Source organism: Callithrix jacchus, chromosome 12, assembly GCF_049354715.1.
Source record: "Callithrix jacchus isolate 240 chromosome 12, calJac240_pri, whole genome shotgun sequence".
Taxonomy (NCBI): Eukaryota; Metazoa; Chordata; class Mammalia; order Primates; family Cebidae; genus Callithrix; species Callithrix jacchus.
In genome coordinates, this window is record NC_133513.1 from 85,291,757 (window position 1) to 85,309,458 (window position 17,702).

General features: G+C 42.0%; 1 protein-coding gene across 17 annotated transcripts in view; it reads right to left on the reverse strand.

The window, feature by feature from the left end:
- Positions 1–17,702, reverse strand: part of IDE (insulin degrading enzyme) — a 133,389-nt gene that overhangs the window by 108,191 nt on the left and 7,496 nt on the right. For 2 of the 17 annotated variants that reach the window (XM_078346028.1, XM_054243095.2), the window contains exon 2: positions 4,217–4,343. The exons of 13 other annotated variants lie outside the window; for them this stretch is intronic. The gene's annotated coding sequence lies outside the window, so the exon portion shown is untranslated. Of the gene's footprint in view, positions 1–4,216; positions 4,347–17,702 lie in introns of all 17 variants that reach the window. 2 more of the 17 variants (XM_054243092.2, XM_078346029.1) reach the window with 1 other exon arrangement.

Consider the following 17,702-nt stretch of genomic DNA (forward strand, 5'->3'; position numbering starts at 1 on the left):
CCATCTGCCTCAGCCTCCGAAAGTGCTGGGATTACAGGTGTGAGCCACCATGCCCAGCAACACCGGAGTTTTTGAGTGCAAGGTTACCTATTCCCTTTATCCTCACTCTCTGTTCTTTGAATTTTGTAGACAACATACAAAGTTAGGCCTTGTACTTAGGTCCACAAACATTAAGGATACTTAAATGCTAATAGAAGTTTTCAAATAACTTTTGAAATACTAGTAGAATGAGGAATGAGGAGTGTGTTCTTGCTCTTTGGTGGCCCAACATGGCAGCCAAAGTCTAAGAGACTAAGGAGGTATATCTGCAAACAAACAGCCCCAACTGGGTGGCAAGACTCAAGCAGAATCAAGAAGGCAACTACTCATTAGGCAGCCTGATTTGGGGTAACTGGGCCTAAGGAGCACTTCAAAGGAAACAGGGTACCAGGCACAGTGGCTCACGCCTGTAATCTCAACACTTTGGGAAGCCAAGGCGGGAGGACTGCTTAAGCTCAGGAGTTCAAGACAAGCCTGGGCAACAAAAGTGAGACCCAGTCTCTACAAAAAAAATTAAGAAATTAGCTAGGCATGGTGGTGTTTGTAGTCTCAGCTACACAGGAGGCTGAGGCAGGAGGACTGCTTGAGCCCAGGCCTGGCAACAGAATGAAACTCTATGACAAAATTAAAATAAAATAAACCGGGCACAGTTGCTCATGCCTGTACTCCCAGCACTTTGGAAGGACAAGGCAGGTGGATCATTTGAGGTCAGGAGTTTGAGTCCAGCTTGGCCAACATGGTGAGAGATGCCGTCTCTACTGAAAATACAAAAATTAGCCGGGTATGGTAGCACATGCCTGTAATCCCAGCTACTCGGGAGGCTGAGGTAGGAGAATAGTTTGAACCTAGGAGGCGGAAGTAGCAATGAGTCGGGATCACACCATTGCATCCAGCCTGGGCGAAAGAGCAAGACTCTGTGTCAAAAAAAAAAAAAACAAAATTAAAATGTAAAAAGAAATAAAGGAAATAAATCAAGGGGGTGACAGCAGTAATGAGAACTGGTTACATTTAGGGAGATGTATTAAATATACATTAAGGATAATGAGAACCAGGATCCTCACTATCAAGAAAAGGAGCTACAAATATGGAAAGCACAAAAGATAAATGAACCTTATAGTTTTAGATTGGTAGAGGTATCTGTGTGAACTTGTGGTCAATATATATAGGCAGATACAGAACTACAGACAGAAATGTGTGTATGTATATATGGGTATATTCACATGAATATATATAAGTGCATGCCTGTAATCCCAACTACTCAGAAGGCTGAGGCAGGAGAATCACTTGAACCCAGGAGGCAGAGTTTGCAGTGAGCTGAGATCACACCATTGCACTTCAGCCTGGGCAACAAGAGCGAAACTCTGTCTCAAAAAAAAAAAATCCCTCTTAAAGATAGCTTTCAGATGCCACATGCAGGATCTGTGAAAAAAGAAAAAAAAAAGTAGATGCAGAAAAATAATTTGACAAAATGCAAGAGGCTTTCATGGTAAAAACCCTGAACAAATTAGGTATACAAGGAAAACCTCCATTGTGGACTTCAATACAATTAAGGCCATGGAAGACAAGCCAACAACTAACATTTCAACAGTGAAAACCTGAAAGCCTTTCCTCTATAATCAGGAACAAGAAGCATGACAAGGATGCTCACTCTCACTTCTATTCCTCAATAATCATTTTCTGATTTTGATGGTATTGTGATTATATAGAAAATCACACTAAAAAATTTAGGGGTGATAAGGTATTCAATAGTCAAATTACTGTAATTGGTTCAGAAAAATAATTCTTTGTACTATACTATACAATAACAACTTTTCAGTACAAGATTGTTTCAAATATACAGTATATCTCTTTCATGACAAAAACACTCATCAAACTAGAAATAAAAGAGAATTTCCTCAACCCCTGAAAAAGGGATTCTGTGAATAAGTTACTGCTAGCATCATACAGATAATGTTTTTACCCTAAGATCAAGAAGATGACAAGGATTTCCACTCTTGCCACTTCTATTCAACACGGTACTGGAGGTTCTAAACAGACCAATTAGGCAAGAAAATGAAATAAGCAGCATACGAATTACAAAGAAAGAAGTAAAATTAGCTCTATTTGCAGAAGACATGATCTTGAATAAAAAATATCAATTGTATTTCTATGTGGTAGCAATGACAAACTAAAAATAGGAAAACAATTTAATGTATAATAGCATCAAAAAATAAAATACTGCCAGGTGCAGTGGCTCACACCTGTAATCCTAACATTTTGGGAGGCCAAGGTGAGTGGATCACCTGAGGTCAGGAGTTGGAGACCGGCCTAACCAACATGGTGAAACCCTGTCTCCACTAAAAATACAAAAATTAACTAAGCATGGTGGAGGCACCTGTAATCCCAGATACTAGGGAGGCTGAGACAGGAGAATCGCTTAAATCTGGGAGCCACAGGTTGCAGTGAGCTGAGATCTTGCCATTGCACTCCAGCCTGAGCAACACTCCACCTCAAAAAATAAACAAATTTAGGAATAAATTTAACAAAAGAAATGTAAAACTTATACTCTAAATGGAAAGACTTCCATGTTCATGAGTTGGAAGACAGTATTTTTAAGGTAACAGTAATCCCCAAATAGATCATCCCACCTAGAGTCCTTTTTTGCAGAAATTGACAAATTGGTCCTAAAACTTATTTGGAAATGCACAGGACCCATAACAAACAGTCTTGAAAAAGACGAACAATGCTGGAAGACTCACACTGCCTGACTTCAAAACAATAGTGTTGGACTGGCATCAGTATAAACATACAAATTAATGGAACAGAACAGAAAGTTCAGAGATAAACCCTCACCTTTATGATCAATTGATTTTTGAAAAGGATGCTGGCTGGGCACAGTGGTTCACACCTGTAATCCCAGGACTTTGGGAGTCCAAGGTAGGTGGATCACTTGATGCCAGGAGTTTGAGACTAGCCTGGCCAACATGGTGAAACCCCATCTCTACTAAAAATATAAAAATTAGCTGGGCATGGTGCTCCAGCTGTAGTGTTCCAACTGTAGTTCCACCTGTACTCCAGCTACTAGGGAGGCTGAGACATGAGAATTGCTTGAACCTAGAGGTTGCAGTGAGCCAAGATCATGCCTCTGCAATCCATCCTGTGCAACAGAGTGAGACTCCATCTTAAAAAAACAAAAATAAAAGTAAAGGACGCCAAAACAACTCAATGAGGAAAGATTAGTCTTTTTAACAAATGGTACTGGATACCCACATGCAAAAAGATGAAGTTTGACTCTAACCTCACACCATATATAAAAACTAATTCAAAATAGATCAAAGATTTCTATGTAAGAGCTAAATAATACAACTCTTGTGACCTTAGATTGGGCTGTGGCTTCTTAGATATCACATCAAAAGCACAACCAGTTTTTTAAAAAGACAAATTAGACTTCATCAAAATTTAACACTTTGTACTTCAAAGAATACTATCAAGAAAGCGAAATGACAACCTGTAGAATGAGATAAAATATTTGTAAATCATATACCTGATAAGGGACCTGTAAAGAGAATATTTATTTTTTTGAAGATGGAGTTTCTTTTTTTTTTTTTTTTTTAAAGCGTGAGCCACCACGCCCGGCCAGAAGACGAAGTTTCAATCTTGTTGCCCAGGCTGGAGTGCAGCGGCATGACCTCAGCTCACTGCAACCTCCACCTCAACGGTTCAGGCGATTCTCCTACCTCAGCCTCCCAAGTAACTGGGATTATAGGCATGCACCACCACCCAGCTAATTTTTGTATTATTAGTAGAGACGGAGTTTCACCATGTTGGATAGACTGGTCTCAAACTCCTGACCTCAGGTGGTCCACCTGCTTAGCCTCCCAAAGTCCTGGGATTACAGACATGAGCCACTGCAGCCGGCCTAAGAATATATTTTTAGCTGGGCGCAGTGGCTCACGCCTGTAATCCTAGCACTTTGGGAGGCCAAGGTGGGTGGATCACCTGAGGTCAGGAGTTCAAGACCAGCCTGGCCATCACAGTGAAACCCCATCTTTAAAAAAAAAAAAAAAGAATATATTTTTAAAACTCTTACAACTTTAATAATAAAAAACAACCCAATTAACAAACAGAAAAAGGATCTGAGTAGACATTTCTCCAAAGAAGATATAAATAGCTAAGAAGCACATGAAAAGATACTCACTGGTCATCAGAAAAATGAAAATCAAAATTCCAGTAAGACACGGCTTCACACCCACTAGGATGGCTTGTAACAAAAGCACATATAGCAAGTGTTGGCAAGGATGTAGAGAAATTGGAACTTTCATACTCTGCTGGTAGAAATACAAAATAGTACAGCTGCTTTAAAAAACAACCTGGTAGTTCCTGAAAAGGTTAAACACAAAAGTTAGCATATGACCTAGCAATTCCACTCCTGTGTAAATCCCCAAGAGAAATGAAAATATGTGTCCACATGAAAACTTGTAAACAAATGCCCAAAGCAGTATTATTCATTGTATCTCAAGACTGGAAACAATCCAAATGTCCATCAACTAATGAATGGTAAATAAAATCTGGTATATCCATACAATGGAATACTATCAGGACTAAAAAGGAATGAAGTACTGACTCATACTACAACATGAATGAACTTTGAAAACATTATGTTAAGTGAAAGCCAGACATAAAAGACCACATATTGTTTGATGCCATGTATATGCATGGTCCAGAATAGGCAAATCCACAGAAAGATGAGTGGCTGCCATGGGCTGAGGGAAGAGGGGAATAGAGAGTAACTGCCAAAGGGTATGTTTCTTTTTCAGATAATGAAAATGTCTTAAAATGATTGTGATGATGGTAGCACAACTCTGTGAATACAGTGAAACCCATGAATGGTATACCTTTTTTTTTTTTTTTTTTTTGAGACAGGATCTGTTACCCAGGCTGGAATGCAATGGTGTAATCATGGCAGTTGGGTGTGGTGGCTCACGCCTGTAATCCAAGCACTTTGGAGGCCAAGGTGGGTGGATCACCTGAGGTCAGGAGTTCAAGACCAGCCTGACCAACATGGTGAAACCCTGTCTTTAAAAAAAATAATAATAATAATCATGGCTCACTGCAGCTTTAACCTCCCAGGCTCAAGCGATCCTCCCTCCTCAGCCTCTGGAATAGCTGGGATTATAGGCATACACCTCCACACTCAGCTAATTTTTTTGTGTGGAGAGATAGGGTCCCACAGTGTTGTCCACACTAGTCTCCAACTCCTGGACTCAAGTGATCCTCCTGCCTCAGTCTCCCAAAGTACTGGGATTGCAGAGATGAGCCACCATGCCTGGCCATGCTAGTATAGTTTTAATGAGTAATTGTATGGTATCAATAAAGCTACTACCAAAACAAAACAATATTTATATATTACATATATTTAGTATATGATTTATAACATATACAATTGTTTACATAACAATTATATATTATATATTTCTTTGTATAATATATAGTTAACATGTTATATATAATAGTATATACTCCTTTGTATAATCATTATTTATAATACATATTACTACATATATATGTGACCTTCACTGAATTACTTTTCCCAATACAAAAGTCTGTTGAGCTTTTTGCTGGATTGGGCTGGTGGGTCGCTGTTACAGCAAAGACAACTCCCTTCTTTCCAGCTTTTTGATACTTTTACATCAGAAGACCTTCATATTTCTCCAAGATCTTCCACTTAAATACTTAAGTCTTTAAACCTCGACCTTTCTTAGAGTCTAGCTCTTTTTTTTTTTTCTTCCTCCTACTCAACAACATGAGTGTGGATTCAGCTTCCTTCCAAATCCTGCCTCGCCCTGAGTCATCCAATTCTAGGGACTCCTCACCAAGCCTGAGATTTTTAGGCCTAAAGAAAATTATGCATGCTTGCAAATGGCATCTGTGGAGGTGCCCCAGTCAGACTCTCTCCTCTTCCTTCCTACATGGATCTGCTGATTCAGGAGAGCCCTGATCCTCCACCAGTCTGCTTCTGTAGAAAAGAACACAGTAGGGCCGGGCACAGTGGCTCACGCCTGTAATCCCAGCACGTTGGGAAGCCGAGGCTGGCAGATCATGAGGTCAGGAGATTGAGACCATCCTGGCCAATATGGTGAAACCCTGTCTCTACTAAAAGTACAAAAATTAGTTGGGCCTGGTGGTACGTGCCTGTAATCCCAGACACTCGGGAGGCTGAGGCAAGAGAATCACTTGAACAAGGGAGTCGGAGGTTGCAGTGAGCCAAGAATGTGCCACTGCACTCCAGCCTGGATGACAGTGTGAGACTCCGTCTCAAAAAAAAAAAAAAGAAAAGAAAGAGCCAGGCCCAGTGGTTCATGCCTGTAATCCCAGCACTTTGGGAGGCCAAGGTGGGTAGATCATGAGGTCAGGAAATTGAGACCATCCTGGCTAACATGGTGAAACCCCAACTCTACTAAAAATACAAAAATTAGCTGGGCATGGTGGCACATGCCTGTAATCCCAGCTTCTTGGGAGACTGAGGCAGGAGAATCGCTTGAACCGGGGACTTGGGAGGCTGCAGTGAGCCGAGATCGCATCACCATACTCCTGACTGGTGACAGAGCGACACTCCATCTCAAAAAAAAAAAAAAAGAGCACAGCATGAGGTCAGGAGTTCGAGATCAGCCTGGCCAATAGAGTGAAACCCCATCTATACTAAAAATACAAAAATTAGTCAGGCATGGTGGCACGTGCCTGTAGTCCCAGCTACTCAGGAGGCTAAGGCAGGAGAATCGCTTGAACCCAAGAGGTAAAGGTTGTAGTGAGCCAAGAGCGTACCACTGCACGCCAGCCTGGGAAACAGAGCCAGACTCCGTCTCAAAAAAAAGAAAAGAGCACAGCAAACAAGACAGATAGTGGCCAGAACAAGAAACAAGATCAGAATCATGATCTCTCAGACTCAATTGTGTGTGCTCAAGCAGATTCATGAACTTTTCAACATCCTGAACCTTAGCTATAGATAAGTTAAAACATATTTCTAGATCCAGAGAATTCAAAATTTAAGAGCCAGCAGAAAAACAACTGGCCAAAGAATAGCAATAGTGTGACTCAGGGTGCAGCATCTACAGAATACCCGAGACTCTACTCTTCTTACTGCCAGGGATGGCTAGTGAACGTACGTGGAAACCTTCTGGTGTGAACCACCAAACCTGGAACAAACAGCCAGGGGCAAGAGGACCTCGAACAGCCAATCTTAGAGCAATAATTCCTGGAAAAGACAGACCTGATATGCCCAACCCTAGAACAACCAGGTCTGAAATTCATTTCAGATCTGTGGAGAGGAATCTCCACAGCCCAGATCCAGCTGCAGCAAAGCTCTCCTGCCAGCTATCTGGAAGCCACCTTACCAACTGCTGAGGAAAGTCATAATGTAATACAGCAAATTAAGTATTTTAGCGTGAGGATGGGTATTATCCGATAATCAAGTTAGGCAGATTTCCTTTCTCAAATGATTTTTCTTGTTTTAGAGGTATGTATCTCTGCATTGACATTCTGGTTCTCATTGTGCCTATTGTGTCAATGTGGGTGGGGGTGAGAGGTACGCTTGGAATCTAACCAAAGAGGTTTCGATAGGCTTGATTGCTGATGGACAGCATGAGAAAAGGCGTCTTTGGTGACAGATAACTACATATAATACTAGTTTGAATATTTTTAGAATCTAGATTTTAACCTCAAGAATAGAAAATATGGCCGGGCATGGTGGCTCGCACCTATAATTGTGTACTTCGGAAGGCCGAGGTGGGTGGATCATTCAAGGTCAGGAGTTTGAGACCAGCTCAGCCAACATGATGAAACATCATCGCTACTAAAAATACAGAAATTAGCTGGGCATGGTGGTGCACACCTATAATCCTAGCTATCGGGAGGCTGAGGCTGGAGAATCGCTTGAACCTGGAAGATGGAAGTTCTAGTGAGCTGAGACTGTGCCACTACACTCCAGCCTGGGCAAAAGAGTGAGATTTGTCTAAAAAAAAAAGGAATAACCAGCCGGGCATGGTGGCTCACACCTGTAATCCCAACACTTTGGGAGGCTGAGGCGGGCGGATCACCTGAGGTCAGGAGTTCAAGACCAGCCTGGCCAACATGGTGAACCCTCATCTCTATCAGAAAAAAAGGAATAAGAAATATGAGCTTCATGTCAGTGACAGGTAGAAGAGAACAAAAAATGAAAATAAAAATAAAGAATAGGAAATAGGCAGGGTAAAACTGAGACTGTGTCTCTTTATAGAAAAAAAAAAAAAAAAGAGGCCAGGAGTTTGAGACTAGACTGCATGCAGCCTGGGCAACACAGTGAGACTCTATCTCCACAAAAATAAACAAAATAAAGCTACAAATATGACCGGGTGTGGTGGCTCACTCCTGTAATCTCAGCACTATGGGAGGCTGAAACACGTGGATCATGAGATTGGGAGACCGAGACCATCCTGGCTAACACGGTGAAACCCGTCTTTACTAAAAATACAAAAATTAGCCTGGTGTGGGGGCATGTATCTGTAGTCCCAGCTACTAGGGAGGCTGAGGCAGGAGAATTGCTGGAACCTGGGAGGCAGAGGTTGCAACAAGCTGAGATGACACCACCGCACTCCAGCCTGAGCGACAGAGCGAGACTCCATCTCAAAAAAAAAAAGCTGTAGGACTTCATTTCTGTCAATCTCCTATAGTTGCTACAAGGATCAAATAAGATGATGTGATAATCTTCATAAACTTTAAATGAGGCAGAGTAACCCTCATTACACAATCATTCTGTACTTTCAGAGCTATTTAGGTGTGTATTTTGTTTCATTTTTATTATTACCAAAAACCTCCAGTATGTCTGAGAAAGGCTGATTTCCTCCAGTCACTGTATAGAAAGGGTCAAAAACATAATGCTTACAAGGCCTAAAAGGTAATGTAAATGAACAAGGCAGGCTGTAAGAAGGAATGCATGCCCCTTCTGAAAAACAAGTCTTCCCTAGCTCAAGCTAATTGCTGCCATGCAGGAATGTGGGCCCACTGTTAGGCGATCAACCTGTTTTCCCAAAAGGTACTGAACTCTCAGAATTTCTAAGTGTTGATTCACATTTTAAAAATAACAACTGCAAAACATATCCACCTGCCACATCCCAACCTACTGGTCTACAGTGACCCGATTTATAGCAGGTCATACTCTCTAAAATAAAAGCAACACCAAACGAGGAGGTAATGACATGTTAGCACAAGGAAGGAAAAGGAACTATGCACCTGTAGAAGCCAATGTTGTTCAGAAACCAAAACTAGGATTAAAAAAATCTATCTGAAGCTACCTAGTCTAGTGCCTAATAAAAAGAGAGGCATGCAAACTAACCAATTCATGATAAAAATAAACAAGTGCCAAGTCAGAGTGACTTTTCCACTGCATCACACTGGCTTCCTAAGGGGATAGACCCATAGAGAGAATAAGGCATTTTGTCAACTGGACAGTAGATTATTATCTTTTCTTTTTTTTTTTGAGACAAAGTCTCGATCTCTTGCCAGACTGGAGTGCAATGGCACGATCTCGGCTCACTGCAACCTCCATCTTCCGGGTTCAAGCAATTCTCCTGCCTCAGCCTCCTGAGTAGTTGGGACTATAAGCATGCACCACCACACCCACTAATTTTTGTATTTTTTAGTAGAGGACGAGTTTCACTATATTGCCCAGGCTGGTCTCTAACTCCCGACCTCAGGTGATCCACTTGCCTTGGCCTCCCAAAGTGCTGGGAATACAGGCGTGAGCCACCGAGCCAGGCCCAGGTATCAATCTTAACTGATATCTTCCTGGAACAGATGCTGAGCTCAAGAATATTTTACCCTTGACCGAATGTTATCCAACACTCCCAGCCTATATTGGCCATCAGCAGAGGACACAGAAACCACAGAGCAGCCCAATGATGGGAAGGGAGAAACTTGGACCAACTCAAGAAAGAAAAACAAAGAAGGAAAATAAGGTGACTGGACACAGAAACCACAGAGCAGCCCAATGATGGGAAGGGAGAAACTTGGACCAATTCAAGAAAGAAAAAGCAGGAAAATAAAGTGACTGTTTTCATTATTTCTCGTTTGAAAAGCAAAATTTCAAGCATACTTCCTCCATTAAAAAAAAAAAGCAGACTGGGCATAGTGGCTGACATCTGTAATCCCAGCACTTTGGGAGACCAAGGCAGGTGGATCACTTGAAGTCAGGAGTTCAAGACTAGTCTGGTCAACATGGTAAAATCCTGGCCAGCCACGGTGGCTCACACCTGTAATCCCAGCACTTTTGGAAGCCAAGCTGGATGAATCAACTGAGGTCAGGAGTTCGAGAACAGCCTGGCCACCATGGTGAAACCATGTCTCTACTAAAAGTACAAAAATCAGCCGGGCATGGTGGCAGGTGCCTATAATCCCAGCTACTTGGGAGGCTGAGACAAGAGAATCACCTGAACCTGAGAGATAGAGGCTGCAGTGAGACAAGACCATACCATTGCACTCCAGCCTGGGCAACAAGAGTGAAACTCTGTCTCAGAAAAAAACAAAATGAAATGTGGTGAAACCCCATCTCTACTAAAAATACAAAAATTAGCTGAGCATGGTGGTGCATGCCTGTAGTTCCAGCTACTTAGGAGGCTGAGGCAGGAGAATCACTTGAACCCAGGGGGTGCTGAGCTGGCAGGGAGCTGAGATTCCACCACTGCACTCCAGCCTGGGCAGCTGAGTGAGAATCCATCTCAAAAAAAAAAAAAAAAAAAAAAAAAGCAAATCTTCAAGTTCAATTATAAACAAGGTTCAATTTTAAAAGGAGGGTAAAAAAGAAGCCATATGTCTTTTTTGTCAAATCCTGCAAAGGATATCCTTGAAAATCTGCTGCTTTAACCATAGATTAGATAATCTGTAAAATAACTTAACTCTCGAGTCCTTATAATCCTAGAATTCTAGAACTAGACGGAAGGAATGGAAGCCATTCAGGTCATCTGTCGCACTTTTGTAGTCTTATTCTACAAAGGTGTAGATTCATTCACACTAGAACCCAAGTACATACTTTTCTGTTTAGGAAATCATCAGAAGATCTGCAAAAAGTTATCTCCCATATAGTCTTTACCTGTAAACTTGCTCCAATATACAACTACTCTTGAATAAAGGAGCAAGCCAAGAAAGGAAAAAATTTGAGAACCAGGAAATGTATCCATTACAAGAGAGAAGCAAAGGGAAAGTCCCGGCAATCGTTCTGCAGCAAGCCTGGAGAAAACTAGTCCAAACTATGGCAAGAAGGAAAATGAAGGATAGACTCCAAGGAGAAAATATGGAACCAGCAGATGAGCTAATAAATTTGATCATGTAAGAAACTGTACTAGGTTGGGTGCCGTAACTCATGCCTGTAATTCCCAGCACTTTAGGAGCAAAGGTAGGCAGATAACTTGAGGTCAGGAGTTCAAGACTGGCCTGGCCAACATGACAAAACCTCATCTCTCTACTAAAAAAATACAAAAATCAGTGGACGTGGTGGCACACATCAGTAGTTCAGCTACTCAGGAGGCTAAGGCAGGAAAATCGCTTGAACATGGGAGATGGATTATAGTTAAGCAGAAATCACGCCACTGCATTCCAGCCTGTACAAGAGAGCAAGAATCTACCTCAAAAAAAAAAAAAAAGAGAAAGAAAGAAACTGAAACTGTACTAAATGTCCATAGGACCAAGGGATCAAGTGGGAAGGATCAGAAATATGTAAATATTTGGGTGTGATGGCTTTCACCTGTAATCCTGGCTACTGAGGTCAGGAGTTCGAGAACAGCCTGGCCACCATGGTGAAACCATGTCCCTACTAAAAGTACAAAAATCAGCCGGGCATGGTGGCAGGCGCCTATAATCCCAACTACTTGGGAGGCTGAGACAGGAGAATCGCTTGAACCTGGGAGGTAGAGGCTGCAGTGAGCCAAGACTATGCCATTGCACTCCAGCCTGGGCAACTAGAATGAAACTCTGTCTCAGAAAAAAACAAAAACAAAATGAAACGTGGTGAAACTCCATCTCTACTATGTATACTGTGTATATGTGATGTGTCAGGTTTTCTTTAAAAAATCACCAGTGCAAGCACTGAATTCAGATTCTCATTCCTTCAGAAGTAAATTATGTATCAGATCTGCCCCACAAGCCATTTTCATTTATGGGTAGAAGGAAAAAACAACTGATGAATTGCAGGGCCCACTATGCTAGTCATTGCATCACTGGGTATTTTTTATCCAGTGACTACTGCAAAAATATGCATTTTTTTTGACAAAAGTTTCCTTAAGAAGTATATTACCTTCCTTACAAATTAATCTAACAAACTAACAGTCAATACTTTTACTGAGACTTTGCTATTATACTACAAAGGGAGCTAGAGCTATTTTTAAAGTAAAAACTGTTAAGAGTACAAACCGATTATATACATTGCTATGTATCAGATGAGATATCAAAGGAGTATTATTAATTATACATCCCTTTAATCCATAAAACATTTATATAATTACTTCTACCAAAAAAACTCACGGCTGGGTGCAGTGGCTCACGCCTGTAATCCCAGCACTTTGGGAGGCCAAGGCAGGCAGATCATTTGAGTTCAGGAGTTCGATACAAGCCTGACCAACATGGCAAAACCCCGTCTCTACTAAAAATACAAAAATTAGCCAGAATTTCAGGTGGTGGGCACCTGAAATCCCAGCTACTCAGAAAGCTGAGGCAGGAGAATCGCTTGAGCCTGGGAGACAGGCTGCAGTGAGCTAAGATTGTGCCACTGCACTCCGACCTGGGTGATAGGATGAGACTCTGTCTCAAAAAAAAAAAAAAAATTGAACTACACTGGCATGATGACTCTAATTCATTATGAGAAACTGCCTATTCTCAGAATCACTGTACAGCTAGAGACCAAGGCAAAATTCCTTTTTAGGTTTCAACAAAGATTAGAGTTTTTAAAAACTTAGTCTCAGATTCATGAAGCTAGGAACTTTAAAGATGATCTGATCCCCGCTCACTCTCCCCACCAACAAAAAGATAGATATGGGTGCAACGGCTAATGCCTGCAATCCCAGCACTTTGGGAAGCCAAGGTGGGTGGATCACAGGAGGTCAGGAGTTTGACCAGCCTGGCCAACATGGTAAAACCCCTTCTCTATTAAAAATACGAAAATTAGCAGGGCATGATGGGACACACCTGTAGTCCCAGTTCCTCAGGAGGCTGAGACAGGAGAATCGTTTGAATCCAGGAGGTGGAGGTTGCAGTAAGCCAAGATGGTGTCACTGCACTACAGCCTGGGTGACAGAGTGAAATTCCATTTCAAAAAAAAAAAGATGATCTGGTCCAGCAGCCACAACCATACAGACAGCTAATGGCAAAACCACCAGAATCCAGTTGAATTAAGCCTTTGTATACAAAGCTCTTATCTACCACATTGTCCTCTCTTATGCCCTGTCCATTTTCAAACTAACTTAATTTCCATGTGCAATTCAGAACTGCAAGAAACCTTCAAGATACATCCCAACTTCTAACTTCTTCATAAAAATAAATAACCAAATGCTAGTTACTGGCTATACTGACTAAGAGTATGGAAATGGCAAATTGTGATAAAAAACTGAATCATGTTAATGACGACAGCTCCTAACTTCCACAAGCTCATATCCTTATACAAATTCATCCAGCAAACACTTCATGAACCCCTACTATGTGCCAAACTCTGTGCAAGGGGCCAGAGATACCATTATATTAGACCCTTGTTCCTTCAGAGTTCCTGGTCCAAATATAACTCCATTATGTCCTAAGATAAAGTAGCCTATAAATTGGGCAAAGGGTCATCATGTTAATTGACTTGAGACCCCATTCTCCCTACTGGACCCTGGTACGTAGCACTCCTAAAAATCCAGTATGTGTAATAGCTGCTGCTGGTGTTAACAGCATACAGGAAGATGATGGCAGAACTTAGAAACAGAAAGATCTGGGGCCAGGTCCAATGGCTCACACCTGTAAACCCAGCACTTTGGGAGGCTGAGACCGGCAGATCATGAGGTCAAGAGATCGAGACCATCCTGGTCAACATGGTGAAACCCCATCTCTACTAAAAATACACAAAAATTAGCTGGGCATGGTGGGACACACCTGTAGTCCCAGCTACTGGGGAGGCTGAGGCAGGAGAATTGCTTGAACCAGGGAGACAGAGGTTGCGGTGAGCCGAGATCACGCCACTGCACTCCAGCCTGGGCAACAAGAGTGAAACTCTGTCTAAAAAAAAAAAGGGAAACAGAAAAAAAAAAAAAAGAAAGGAAACAGAAAGGTCCCTTCTTCAAATGAGGAAACAGAGGCCCAAAGTAAGGTCACTTATCTTTTCTAATTCCTTAGAAGCTATTACTCTTTCTAAATCAAGACCTATCTTGAGCAAATCTTCATTTTTCCGATGTCTGCATCTTCAACTCTATGCTCAGATTTAGGAAATCAGCTCAGGCCTTCTTACCAAGTTCCAGTCATATTTCAAATGCTTCCTGCGGATCTCCCCTTGGCTATAATAATAATTATAAATTATAATTATATTATTAATTATAATATTCTTATCCAATAATATTACCAATATTATTTTTATCCAATAACTTCAGACTCAGTATCATCAAATACCATGTATATTGTTTCCAAATATCTCACTGTTTTAACTTCCCCGTGTCTACTAAAGATGCCATGGTACCTCTAAGAAGAAGATAACATCATGGCCAACCCCTGAGGTTCTTTATTTATTTATTTATTTATTTTTGAGGCAGAGTTTCACTCTTGTTACCCAGGCTGGAGTGCAATGGCACGATCTCGGCTCACCGCAACCTCCGCCTCCTGGATTCAGGCAGTTCTCCTGCCTCAGCCTCCTGAGTAGCTGGGACTACAGGCACGCATCACCATGCCCAGCTAATTTTTCTATTTTTAGTAGAGCCGGGGTTTCACCATGTTGACCAGGATGGTTTCGATCTCTTGACCTCGTGATCCACCCGCCTTGGCCTCCCAAAGTGCTGGGATTACAGGCTTGAGCCACCACACCCGGCACCGCTCTCCCACAGAATTATTTTTGGCCATTAAACAAGACAACGTAATTAGCCAGGTGCAGTGGTTCACGCCTGTAATCCCAGTACTTTGGGAGGTTGAGGTGGGTGGTTTACTTGAGCAGAGGATTTTGAGACCAGTCTGATGAAACCCTGTCTCTACAAAAAAAAAATTAGTTGAGTATGGTGGAGTGTGCTGAGTCCCAGCTACTAGGGAACAGGGGAGTGCTGAGGTGACAGGAGAATCACCTGAACTCAGAGAGATCGAGGCTGCCGTGAGCATTCCACCTGCGGTGACAGAGAAACCCTGTCTGTCTCTCTCTTCCTCACACACACACACTCACACACACACACACAGACAATATATGCAAAGTTCCTAATAAAATACATAAACTTCAGGTTATTATGCTAAGTGAAATAAGCCAGGCACACAAAGACAGACATCACATGTTATTTATTTATAGGATCTAAAAATCAAAACAATTGAACTCATGGAGATAGAGAGTAGAAGGATGGTTACCAGACTGAGAAAGGTAGTGGGGGGTGAGGGCAGGTGGGGATGGTTAATGGGTACCAAAAAAAAAAAAGGCCTAGTATTTGATAGCACAACAGGGTGACTACACTCAATAATAATTTTTGTTTTGTTTTCTTTTTCTCTTTTTTCTTCTCAATAATAATTTAATTGCACATTTAAAAATAAACAATAAATGCCTGAGGGCATTTCAACGGGCTATCCCCCAGTTGAAAAAGCATAACATAATAGGCATTCAATAAATATTAGCTACTAAACCTTTTATGGTTAACATTATCAGCAGCAGCAAAAGCATTACAGCTGAATCCACTCACACACCAGCACAGGTCAGACTTTTTCTAGGTTCTGGATCCACTTCCTATCCTTAAGCAGAACAAATAAGAAACCCCAGTAGTAGCTCAGTACTCATCAGTGTGGTTCTGATCTTTTAACTGAACTCTGCCCCAGTGCTACCAATCTACAAACTAGACATTTTCATTCCCTTTCTGGCTATTTAAGGACTGCTCAGTCCTGTCCACTACCCTACGGGACCTGAGGGTAACAGCCAGTCCAAACATGCCTACAAGACTGTGCCCCACTGCTATACTCAGCCAACTTGTTCTCTTTGTATGCCTTTGGAAAACCTGCCACCTGCCAGGCAGGACAAACATCTCATCTAGCTGAACTTCTTCCCAGAGGTGGATCTTCCCAAGAGTTTTCCCTATCCTGGTGGCTCTTCCTATTCTAGACTTAAAGTCACTCAGGCTTCTCTGACTCCCCCATCATCCCTATATTCAATCAATAACTAAACCCTGCTGAATCCTTTTTTTTTTCTTGAGTTGGAGTCTGACTCTGTCGCCCAGGCTGGACTGCAGTGGCGTGATCTTGGCTTACTGCAACCTCTGCCTCCAGGGTTCAAGCAATTCTCCTGCCTCAGCCTTCTGAGTAGCTGGGACTACAGGCAGGAGCCACCATGCCCAGCTAATTTTTTGTATTTTTAGCAGGGACGGGGTTTCGCTGTGTTAGCCAGATGGTCTTGATCCCCTGACCTCGTGATCCACCTGCCTCATCCTCCCAAAGTGCTGGATTTACAGGCGTGAGCCACCGCGCCCGGCGGCCAACCCTGCTGAATCCTTCTTGCACGCACGTCTTCTACAGACACTCTTCTTTCCTTGTCATTTGCACTACCTTCTTTATCCCTCATCAGTCTCTGCCTGCATTTTAAACTGTGCTTACAAAAAACAGGCAGATTAATTATCCAAAATACAGCTTTCATATGTCACTCTATTGCTCAAAGAATATCTGAGGTTCTCTATATCCAGTAAGACAAAAATGTCACTTTCCTTTGCTTATATTGTAAATTTCCCTACTTCTGAACCTTTGCTAATACCATTCCTTCTATCTAAAATATTTTCTCTTCTGGTTGTGGTAGCTTATGCCTATAATCACAGCACTTTGGGAGGCAGAGGCAGGAGAACTGCTTGAAGCCAGGAGTTAGAGACCAATATGAACAACATAGCAAGATCCTGCCTCTACAAAAAAAAAAAAAAAATTTTTTTTTGAGATGGAGTTTCATACTTGTTGCCCAGGCTGGATGCCGTGATCTCGACTCACGGCATCCTCTGCCTCCTAGGTTCAAGTGATTCTCCTATCTCAGCCTCCTGAGTAGCTGGGATTACAGGTGTGCACCACTATGCCCAGATAATGATTAATTTTTTTTAATACAGATGGGGTTTCAACACGTTGGCCAGGCTGGTCTCAAACTCCTGACCTCAGATGATCTGCCTGCCTCAGCCTCCCAAAGTGCTGGGATTATAGGCATGAGCCACAAAACCCAGCTACAAAAATTTTAAAAATTAGCCAGTCATGGTGGCACAAGTCTATAGTCCTAGCTACTCAGAAGGCTGAGATGAGAGGATCACTTGAGCCTAGGAGTTCAAGGCTACAGTGAGCTATAATCGTGCAACTGCACTCCAGCCTGGGTAACAGAGTGAGAGCCTGTCTCCAATGAATAAAATATTTTCTCAACTTTCCTTCTTTGTTCATCCAAATTCAGTATTTCCTTCAAAGACACTTGCTCAAATCCTATGTTCTCTGCAAAGCTCTCC